The sequence below is a fragment of the Mugil cephalus genome, chromosome 15 (genome assembly GCF_022458985.1).
Source record: "Mugil cephalus isolate CIBA_MC_2020 chromosome 15, CIBA_Mcephalus_1.1, whole genome shotgun sequence".
Classification (NCBI taxonomy): Eukaryota; Metazoa; Chordata; class Actinopteri; order Mugiliformes; family Mugilidae; genus Mugil; species Mugil cephalus.
This window is the reverse complement of record NC_061784.1, coordinates 13,594,132-13,606,879: the sequence shown is the minus strand read 5'-3', so window position 1 is coordinate 13,606,879 and position 12,748 is coordinate 13,594,132.

The following is a 12,748-nucleotide window of genomic DNA, read 5'->3' as shown; positions in this document are numbered from 1 at the left end:
GTTCCAAGATCTCCATTACAGCAAGACTTAGAAAGGGTGAAGGCGTGTAATGGAAATGGAATTTAGCAAAGGGAATAATGTAAATATGATTGCGTCCAGGGACACTTCTGAACATGATGTTCAAGGCTAAATGAACAGTTGTCACGGACACCTCTGTTATTAGCAATCACGCGCTTTATACAAATCAAATGATAGCTCAAATCACTTCGTATTCTGGTGTTTAACTTACCCCCTAAGGCACTGACCAGACGTTACAGGAAACTGCTCCTCGTCAGCTTTTTATAGTTTGTGTTCCTTATTTTTCCAGGTGTTTCCTGTAATTTGGAGGTTGATCCTCTCCTCAGCAATACCAAGGATGGTAAACACCGTAATGTATTAGTGGGCTTGATCGACTACACTGTCCGTCAAATAGCTCACGTGAAATAACACATTTGAAATGATTAACAATGAAACGTAAACAATGAGAGCAACCTTACAGCACCAACCTACTCGGCTGTGCTCGCAGAGAGTGTGCTCTCTTGTAGACTGTAACGGCTTAAATCTGAATAAATAAAAGCTGCCATGACAGGATCTGAAGGTTATTTTTGTTACAGTCTGTACAAGCGATTTTCATTTTTCAGCAGGATTCTGGACAGGATAATGGCCATGTGGAAACCAGGGGATGTCTGACTCATGCATCATTGAGGGGTCTCTGCAGCCCTGTGTATGATGGATGTGAAAATCTTGAAACCATGTAGCACTCAGAGTATAAAAGCAGATGGACAAACAAATGAGATGTTTCTCACCTGCGGTTGCTCTGTCGCCCTCGGTCTTTCACTCTAGACAGAATGTTTTTTATTCTGAATCCTATCTCGAAACCACATTTTAAAATGTGTGTAAGTTGTATAAGTTGTGTTGAATAAAATATTAAACTGATACATTACAATGTAACAGATTTTTTGTCCAGGAGATTCAGAAGAAGTGGTGGCTTCTTGCATCTTCTCACTGTGTCTGCGTGGGTTTTCTCCAAAGACGTGCTCGTCAGACTCACACCTACAGTCGATTAAGAGCCATTAGCCTGAGCGTGAAGGGTTGTTTGTCCCCGTGTTGGTCCTGCGATGAAGTGGCGACATGTTCAGGGCGTACGCCACCTCTTGCCTGATGACAGCTGGGACAAGCTCCAGCAACCCCCGCAACCCTAATGAGGATAAGTGGTTGTAGAAGATGACATGAGATGACTTCAGAGAAAAGTTTTGGCAAACCTTATGTTCATTTATATTATAAATAATAAAACTATACAAATAATATTGGAGTAAGTAATGATAAAGTAAAGCTTAATTTTACATACATAATTTAAGTAACAGAAAACACCGTAGTATTTTCTATATGCGAGCAACGATAAGGAGAAACATCATAGTCTCAGAGGGGAGTTTGATACTTTACATATGTATTCAATAAAGAACAGACAACAGATACGACCGATCAGCCACAACGTTAAAACCACTGACAGGAGAAATAAATTACATTCACCATCTTGTGCCAATTCAATATTCTGCTGGGAAACTTTTGGACCTAGCATTTGTGTGGATGTTACAAGCAGTGACACTCCTTGATGGCAGCAGCAGGATGCAGCCTGACACAGGTAGATCCAGATTCAAACTGATCAAATATCTGTGGGATGATCCGCAGAGGCCCCTCCCCACAACCCATAGGACCTAAAGGCCCCGACTAACAACACGTAGTTGCCAAACACCACAGGACACCCTCAAAAGGCCTGTTTTGGAGACACGGGCGAGACCCACACATTATTACAAAGGTGGTCGTATTTATGCCTGATCCGAGTAATAAACAATTGTAGTCATAGCACACAGGACACAGAACTTGATGAATGGAGAAAAACTGTTCCAGGATCCCCATTTGAGAGCAAGAGAAGCTTTCTTTAGGAAGAAGAAGAACACCTAAATTGTAAGAAATGCCATTAAGTTTAAATTATTAAATTAAATTATTATACGATTGAATATCAGTTTGGTGTTTTTGAGATGGATCCCAACTAAATTACTTGTTATTAATTACCCATAACTGGAAAAAGCTACTCATAATTACGAATGAATAACACCCTCCATAGGAAGTTGACGGAGTAAGCCACATCACATCAGTCTGGCCCGACAAGCAAAACCTCAGTCCTTGTCAAAAATAACGGATTCTTATTTTCTTTTCTTTGATTTTTGGACAGACAGAGAGAGACAGCAGGTACACACTTGCCAGATGACTCCTCAATTGCAGTGGCACGCTCCTTGGGTTGGGGATGGCGATGATCTCAGCGCGATCCTGAAGCTGACAGATGAAGACTTTAAAACAAACAGGACTGAGGGATACATCCTGGTGAAGTTTCTCATGTGTCAACCTGTTCAAGTGAGAAACCGCACTGTGCAGTAAGGCCTCGGCGCTTCTCAGATGGATAATTTAGAAAACAGGAGAAAAAAAAGAATGTACTTTGTGGTGTGGAAGCCAACTTTGGTTCGTTTACTCATCCAGGAGGCTTTGTTATTGATATGTGCCCGTCTGTGGCACACACAAACACACTGATCTTTAATTTCTGCGACTTCCTAAACACAAAGCAAATTAAAGACCTGGTATGTTTTCAGAAACAACATATACTTCTGATTACAGACTCCTTCCCAGCCCACTTCTTTTGACTTGGCTTTGTTTTCTTTTCGGTGCCCAGCTTTCAGGTTAGCCTCACACACAGCTTAAGAGCCTGACTAATAAAAGAATAACATGGGGTCTTTCCAGCTCGCCACAAGAATACATTCGAATAAACTTGGCCACAGTCTTTAGACATTAATACTTAGGTCAGGTTTCTATGGATCCAAATTCAAAATCCGGCTACATCATAATGACGTGGAGTAGTTTAATTTAGTCCTGAGGTTTTGGGACCAAAACCCAATATTTTCTGAATGCCCACACACGTCCTCAAATTCTAACATCTGGAGATTATGATATTCTGTTGGTTTTAAGTTGTGGTTGGCTCATCTCATTAGTATAGATAGATAGATAGATAGATAGATAGATAGATAGATAGATAGATAGATAGATAGATAGATAGATAGATAGATAGATAGATAGATAGATAGATAGATAGATAGATAGATAGATAGACTTCTCAGATTTTTCTTTCATTACCAAACAAATACAAATTATTACTGTTCATCCCAGATTTTTCTCTCTTCTGACTAAAGATGTGAAGAAAAAAAAAAAACAGCCTTTTAACCAGTCTATGACCTCTGGGACCATCCATCATAAAGTCACCCACTTCAGCAGCTGTAAACAGTATGACCTTTCACACTGTTTACAGCCGTAAAGCCATTTGTATCAATTACTGTCTATACATTGAAGGAACTGATACAGAGACATGTCTTAACAGCTTTTGGCTCATTCATTCACCGTCTCAGACACAACATCATTCTACGTGTGTCTAAGATGTAAACGTATGGATGATGTGTAGGTAAATCACCATTGACTGAGATTTCAAAACACCCGCCGCATTCTCGTCAAGGTGTGCTTCGTTTTGCTTTCGGCGCTGTGAAGTCAGTTTAGTAATCTGGAAACAGTCAAAAACACCTCGTGGTTCATGATTTCGTTAAATTTCATCTTCGTTCCTGAACAGAATTCAGTGCAGTGTATGGAAAGCTGAGCGAGTACTTATTATGTATCCTCGATATCACATGTCAAAAACACACACTGGTCAACTAGTGATACGCAAAAACTCTGACATGTTGACTCTGTCTTTTTCCATGACCATGTTTTAAGTTTATTTTGTTAACTCCATTGGTTTCCTGTTTTGTGTTTCTCCCTGTGTTTTCCCATGACTGCTTTATTAGTATCTCCTGGTGTGGTCCACCCTGATTGCTTTCACCTGTATCTCATCACCCCTCTGCCCATGTGTCTATATATAGCCCTGACTTTGTCTTCGTTCTCTGTCATGTCGTCTGTTATCCTTACTCGGTATCTTCTCGGTGCCTGTTCTTACCTGGTGTTTGGGTTTACCCTGCTCCACGTGCAGCACTTTTAGTTACCTCTTGTTAATATTCATTAAAGCCATTTGTTGTTGCTAACTTTTGCCTCACCCCACTCTGACACTTTTCATGTTGGTAGGACAGCAAACCCTGGCATGCTCCCTGGTTGACGAGTTCAGGCCTTTTTTGCCCTTACTAGTAAACTAGATGGACCCAACATGTTTACTAGTGAACTAGTAAAAGTAAGATGTCTACTAGTTCACCTGTAAACCCATCTGCAGCTGCACTAGTCAACTCGTCAGTTTTAAAGTGTATGGTAGCTTATTAGTGTAAGGAAACGAAACACAAGTTCATTAGTTACAGAAACAAAACATGAGGCGAGAGGAGCAAACATTGAGGCTTTCTATTGGCTCTCTAGTCCAAAATGAAACAAAACAACCAATAAATATTCAGTAATTGTTTTTTATTTTCCCTCCTGTTGAACTAGTTCCTGTCACAACAAGTAACATGAACAACAGAAAGACTAAAAATAGTTTTCAAATTATTTGTATTTGAGAAGTAGACAAACAAAAGCTGCCTTTTGTCACCTGACCCCAATGTATATTTGTGTGCCTGTCCGAACTGAGTAACGTTCGGGATTCAGGGTGAAAAGTCTTGACTCCCAAACAGAGGAGGCTCTGACTGGATGAAACACGACTTAACTGCATCATTCTTTTTGTCGAATAGATTTGGGTAGCGGAGTTTGAGTTATTCCGTTACATTAGTAATGAGACGTCAGCTTCTCTTATGTTAGCATTCGTCTAACATTCATTAGCTCGATTTAGCTTAGATTTTTATATTACGCTTTTCTACTTATTCAAAGTGCTTTACAGTCACAGAGCACCAAATCATCATCACAGTCTTGTTCTGCCTCTTCAAGTCTGCCCAAATCACCTATATTAGCTGTATTTAATGTAAAATATCAACCAATATCGCACATACCCCCATAATTATTATAGTGGCTAATCGAAGAATACTTAGTGAGATCATCTTTCATTTTACTAAATCTAGTGAGCTAGTGAGCATGCTGGCCTTCAATAGTGAACTAGTATCAAGCAAATTTTGCACTAGTTAACTTGAGACCTTAATTTATGTTTGAATAGTTAACATGTCATTTTTACTTCTTTATTTTTTGACTTTTGACATCAACGATACATAATAAATACTCACTCACTTTCCATAGTAGTGCCTTAGTGCACACGCATTTAAAAATAGTGGTTGTTTTTCCATTCATCACCCTCAGTCTGTCTTACATCCTGGTCACTGTGGTACTGACAGGTCTCTGGGCAGGGAATTGAAAGGCACATCCAAGAAGACTGGATTTATGACTGGTAAAAACTCTAAGATGATAAATTAGTGGTTGCTGGTTCATTGCGGTGCCTAGTTTCTGATTCTTGTAATGGTATAATTCCTGTTCTTTGAAGTAGTGTTTATTTAGTGTAGTGAACTGAACAGTGGTTCTGAGATAATTTGCTTGCAAAATGAGAAACTCTTCCTTAAAGAGGCCTTGAAAAATATTTTCATTTCAATATGTATATTTGTGGCTAAATGGCGATTACATTTACAGTGAGCTTGTGGCCCACTGATGAAATGGTAGGAAAGTCTTTGCTTTTTCAGTATACAGACTGTTTATTTGGGGTTCAAATACACCCACTGCCGTTACCATTCCCACTTAGAGGTCACCAAAAATAACAAATTAGAGGACTTTGTCCTTTCATGTCAAAGTGTTAATAAGCAGTGAAAATGTAGAGTACATATGAATTACCGATGGCTATGAAACACTGTGTGTCTCATATTTAGGTATCTAGCTGAGCATAAATCATGCAGCAGACTAGAGGGACAACATATCTATCATCTGGTCATGACATGCGTCAGGACTCCTGAGGTAGCACAGGGGCAACTGTTCAGTCTCCAGCCAGTAAAACTCAGCCCCTGATAAATGGGTAAAAAATTATGGATGGATTAATCACTAAAGACTGTTTGCATTTTACTGACATATGCAAACTAAACAGAAATGAAAACATGTTAATATGACATGGGCTTATTTGAGTTAAGCTGACTTGCTTACAGTCCAATGACTGATCTGACATACATATTACTTGCTACGTGCTACTATTACACACGGACACAGACCTCCCTTTGGTGTCAGTTCAGGATGACTGACAGCAGACATTTACTGTATAAAAATGGTTTTAATAAATGCTCAGCTCACTTTGGTTTTGGTTCACACGGGGCAACTCGGTCACATCAGACAGTTTTCACAGTTTCACAGTTTTGACGCTAACAACCCGTTGGTCATTACGGTCGATAAAAAGATCAGAACACATCAATAGCAGGAGGTTTGTGGCATTTAAATAGCTGTCTGTGGAAACTGCACTTCACCCATTATGCCGTGTCACTGGGTTGTGACATACATCCCATAGAAATTCAGTCTTTTTTTGGAGACTGGTGCAAGACAGACTTCAGAAATGCTTCTGAAAATGCTTCCTCTGTGAATTGACCTTTAATCAATTCCATCTGTTCACCCTCTAATCTTAGGCAAGCAGGGGCCTATGCTGAGACTGTAGTCAGCTAGACACTAGCATGTTATGCTATGACAATTATATTTGTGTATTGACAATTTTACCATTGCAGTTAATGCTTTGCTGGGAAGTTGTAGCAGGTATTTGATCATAAACCAAAGTATTTAGCAAATTGAAATTTTAACCTAATGATCCACGACAACTCATTTTAAGGTAGAATGCGTTTTCCTGCTCCTGTTTTTAAACCTAACACTGAGGCCTGGCCCCTCCTCCCGACACAAACGCCAAGAGAAAGAGAGCAGCAGTGGTCTGTCATACTTGAAAGTGAATGAAGAGAGGGCGCATCGGCAAAAACACAGCAGGTAATCAGAGGAAGCAAAAGGCTGTTCATCGTTTCCTGGTGGTTACATTCTAAAGCACAGAGAAACATACCCACACATGTGCGTGTGTGGTTTTTGAGTGATCGTAGCTGAGGGGCACACTTCTGCTGTGGCCTCTCTGCTGCACAAACATGCAGTCCTTCACTCATCTGTGACAGTGGCAGAGAAGCACAACAGGAAGAAAATAAGAGAACACAGGAAGAAGGTGGGGTCACTGCAGACAAATACACCCCTGTACCACTCTAATGTCATTGTTCAGGTCATAAATTTATTTGTTGCCACTGTAATACCAAAGGAGACATTAGAAAGGACCGATAAATATAATATTTCCATTTGGGAAACATTCAGTTAGGAACAGCCTGCTTATTGCAGACTAACACAAATCCCATTCAGAGCTAGCAGTCTGTACAGGTTGTTATTTCATTTCCACAGTCAACAGTGAACTCTGTGGTCAACACATGCTCAGGAAGAGGAAAGGGCATGTCTACCATGCGTCATGGCTCTTGGGGAGAACCTTTGCTCTTTTGCACAATTTTGGTAAAATTCCACTTTGAAGTCATGAACTCTATCAGAGTAATACCACAGGTCAGACTCCTCTGATCTTGCTGGAGAGCCAATAGTAGGTCCACATAAACTATGCAAAAGGCAGGAAAAGGGCATGGAATAATCCTTTAACTGCCACAGGTTTACTTGTGGCCTGTTTGACCAGGACTTATTCACTATTTGAGATTTACTAGCTAACTAGTGAGATCGTTTTTCATTTGACTTGATCTTGTGAACTACTGAACACCGGTGAACTAGTATCATCCAGTTTATGCACTAGTTAACTTGAGACCTTAATTCATATTTGACTGGTACAAACTCTAAGGTGATAAATTAGCAGTTGTTGATTCCTCTGCTTGTGACCTATTGTAATACTTTTCTTATAGAGAGCACGGGCTGAAACTGAGGAACACCAACATCTTTATAGAGAACGTGTGTTCAGGCTCAAGTCAGAGTGCACAAGATGTACAGTTACTGTCAGAAATCTCTTTGCATGAACCAGGCCCATGTTTAGGCATGACGACCTCGAGCAGAACACGGAGTAGTTCGGTCACACCTTGTTAAAAGATCCCTGTATCTTAATATTTACACTGAAGACGCTATTGTAAATATCCATAAACAGTGAAGGCCTAAGGTCTAAGCGTGGTGTAAGCAGTGGAGAAATCAGCTCATGACACCTCGCACACGCGCGAGCACACACACGGAAACCACTGCCGCACAGCAAACACAGAAAAATACTACTAAATAAATGATTTAGTTTGTGTGACTAAAGGTCAAGTAGAATACACCAAACAAACACGTGAACATCCTTCCCAGATAAATAGTTATAGTTGCCGTACCTGCACTTAATTTGACAGAAATTTGTGCAAGAAAACCCAATAAAAGAAATGTATAAACTATAACCATGTAAATGTTACATGTGCATTTGCATCTTCTGAATCGGCAACCTATTCTCATGACTGTATATAGAGACTGTCTCCAGGCGCTGGACAGATGACCGGCTGAGTACTGTAACAGAGAGCCAGTCAGCATAAACTACGCTGCCAGTCTTCCGTACGCGCCCACCTTAAAATTCCACTCAGGATCACTTTAAGCTCTAATTACCTCCCCAGGAACCAGACTCGGACCAGTTCCTCCCACCCCCAGTTGTGTCTGTGCTGTATCATAACCTGGACCCGTGTCAAGCACCTCTTAATGTTCCAGCCCTGAACCAGAGCCAACCAAGAGTCTGTCTTCCATTCACAGGGAGACTAAACTCCTCCGACAACCCCCTCTCAGTAATCACAGAATACATACGGCACATGTTTTTTTTTTTCTTTAAAAAAAAGATAGCATATTCATGCGTATTTATTTTTCAGACAGTTCGCACAACTCCCACACTACACAGTTACCGACAAAACAGACGCCAGGGCCTTTTTAATCTCCCTTTATGTGTTTATATCTGTACAGTATGTTTGGGATCGCACGACTCAACCAGGATTTGATGCTATTCTTAATTGGTAGGAAACTGTAACACAGAGTGGTTTTGTTAGCATTAAGGTTCAGTGCAAATTAGATATAAATACAGCGAGACAAGCACTTTGAACATTTACTGCTGTAAATCAGAGGCCTGTTCCAGGATTATGTCTGCAATCATTCATTCAAAATAAGTGAACTCCATGTCCGTCTCACACGGCATGGTTCAAGGCGTGTTTTTAGAAGCCCAAAAACACAGCTCAGGAAAGATAACAACAGCTGCTTACATAAGCGAACCACAGCATGTTCAAACACACGTGTGTTGTGTGCCGTATATGCGCACGTTCAGTGTCAGCTGAGCTACAAGCGAGTGTGCTAAATCTGTGTTTTCAAAAGGGAGTTGCCCTCCTGGTGCTGTGATTGACAAATTAAACTTGCTCTTGACAGAGACCAGATGATGAAGAGCTGCCGTTATCTTATCCAACGTAAATTCAACAGCTCTTACTCATCTTGGCACCACTTGCATCAAGATGACTAATGCACCAGATCCTTTTCTCGCAATGCTAATCGGTAGTCGGTGTTAATAAATATCTTTTGGTTCAAAATAAATCACAAGTTTCAAGATTCAAGGGTGAATCTTTCAACTTGAGCAAGGAACACACAAACACACACACACAGTGTCCCACAAAGCTTTGACGGTATCTCAAGGCGGAGTTGAGCTCAGGCTCCTTCTTGTCAGCTCGTCATTATTCATCATATCTCTTTTAAAAGACCAATATATTCTCCTAATGTCTTAGGAGTGGGAGCCAGACAGTAGACAAGACCGATCCTTTGTTCTATAACGCACTGATCTCTGTCAGTGCATGAACCTTTTGAGGTTTCTGGTCATCTTTCAAATAACCAAGGCCGGTTTATGTGGTCAGTGTCTGATTTTGAAGCCAAGTGACTGCAAAAAAAAAAATCCCCCAATCGGCTGTCTTTGAAATGTCATTCCGTCTACACAGAGTCTACAGGCAGAATAATCATGCATCGACATTCGAACAGGCATTTCCAGTGATGTCATGGCACAGATGCACACACGCACGCACAACAATGCACAAAGCCCTTGTTCTGTCTTTTGCATCGTGTTCCCTGTTTCAGTTTTTCCAGCATCGCGTCTACTTGACAGTGCTGAGAGGGTATAAGGCAAGGAATTCACAATTCATCCCTCTCATCAGCCGTTAGGTATGTGTTAAAAGATTGACGGCCCTTCAGACGGTTGGTTGGAAATGAATGACACGCTCTGAACATCCACACATGGCTCTTGGCTTTGGGCGCCGAGTCAGCCTACAGCTCATCTCAGCGCCATCCCCCGATGACACATACAGCAACATCTCAGAGCCATCTCCCTTGTCTTATGCCCTGTAATTTACAGGACAACTTTATAAAACCATTTCTCTTTCAGCTGTCACCGTCTAGAGACTCAACATAAATTAAGGAGGTTCCAAAAAAACAAAACATTGTGATGACGGTGATCTCACCATAATTCCTGTTAAGATTAAATTTATCCTTATTGAAATTGCTTGGTACCCTTTGCTTAACCTTATGGATACAGCAGTATAACATATAAGGATGGGCATTGATAACTCTGGACAACTGGTCCAGTCCATCGACATCATTAGCCTTGATACTTATCGAATCCCCCTTTTGATGCTTTTCATGCTAAACAGTAGTAACTGCGCATCAAACAATGATATAAAAGCTGTTTGTCACGTGATGACAGAGGCTGAAACGACCCAAAGTGTGGCTTCACTTCGCCAGAAGGGACTGTAACAGCACAGCGAAACTGCAACTTATCCATCACGGTAAATTCAAGCAAGGGCGGCAACACCACCAGCAAGCTGAAGCATTTGTTGACGACGCACGTATTAAATACTGAGAGTGCTATGTGTTCGACAATCTCCGGTCAACAAGTGCAACCACCGCTACGTCTCAGTGCTAGGGAAGATCCAGTGGCCAATTTCCTACGTTTCTCACACAAGCTCTTCTATCTTGTTTAGAGACTCAATAAAATTGCTGTTGTTTACACAAAACCACAAACGCACACTTTTCCACACAAAAAATTGACAGGAGGAATTAATAACGGAATCGACAAAGAATTGCATCAATAAGCAGAATCGGTAATGACATCGGTATCAATGTAATCGATGCCCACCCCTAATAACATACATACCGGTCTAAGATGTTTAACGTTGCTACCTCGCCTTTTACATCGTTTCACGTTACCACCACTGTCAGTCTAACTGTGGTGAGGTGCCAGCTGGCGTATAGCCAATGCGCTGCTCATCTCACCTTTGCTGTGATGACAGGCACATTCATATTTCCAGGACCGTGCTTAGACAAAGCTCTGACAGAACGTGCGAGCTTATTTTTCCTGTGGAAGACGCATGGCTGAGATTCGTCCCGAATCAAAACAATGGTTGCTGCCACAGAGCGCATAACGGATGGCTCCCTTGTTTTTATTATTTTATAAATCATTCATATTTTCCAACTGTTGGAACAGGACTTTCTCCAACAACCGTTGGCATTATACGTGTCTTTTTCACCAGTCAGGGCAGGCTGTTAAAAACACACGCATGCTTGTGTTATATGACAATGTACTCTAAGAACTTGGCAGAAATATCATCTCTAATACCCTTACAATAAAAAATTCCCTGAAAACATTGAGTTCACCTAAGACCTGTGTCAATAATAGTTTAGTATGTTGTGGTCTGTAATAAGGGGTTGTATAGAGAATGTTATGTCAAATTATGTCTCCACAACAAACTAAAAACACACCACGTGATGTCTGGGGCTGGGTCCGAGTGGCAGCTACCAGGGCCAAAAAGTGAAGTCAAGCGAAGTCAAGTGAAGTCCTCCCCGTGTTAAAATGTGCACAATTTACACACGTTTTGCCGTTTTATGACAACTATATAAGGGGTGACTTTCATATGAGGGTGTGGCCACTTTGAGTGGCAGGCGGCTGCAGTCACGGGCCAATAGCTGTCTGCAGAGTTGTCATGCATTTTTGTGTTTAAGGTGATGGCTTGTGGGTGGAGGACGATAAATACCTGACTACTGCTAAATGTATGCTAAATATGCAAAATAGAAAGTGATCCAAGCGTCACATTCGGTCCAACATCCCAGAATTCACCCTTTTGACCTTCTAAAAAATTTCTTACTTTCTTGAGAATCTATTTTACAATCTCTACAACCTTCCTTATGGCTTTTCCTGCTTGTTCCCATCTATGGCAATGTGTCTGCAGCCTTTTGTGAGTTTAGAGATGATTCCCATTGGATAAAGTTGTGGGTGGTAATACAAGGCAACTAGGCCAGAACAGACTGGCCCAGACCAGACGGTGCTTAGCATTATTACTCAGCCAGTCTGAATTTTGAAGCAGAAATGGGGAAACATGAGTCCACATCTGGAGAACAACCAAAGCTTGAGGCCTGCTCTGATGTTGTATTCTCATCTTACAGAGATTTCTCCAGCTTACACCAATTACAAAGAATATCCATATGCAAACTGTCTTTGTGGCAAGAGTGACAAATGAGTTTTAAATGACTTACAACTTGAGCTTCACACGGCTCGGGTGATTTAGTAGAGGTTCGGGGTGAGGTATAATGTGCACTAAACCATCGGCTCTGATTATAGCTCGCTGACAAATTATTTTTAAATTAATCATAAATTAAGCTTAATAGACACTGTGTGAATAAGTAAAACCAACAATTAATCCAATCATCTTTAACTAAATAGGGGTATCAAATGCTGATTAATGAGGGAGATTCCGCCATG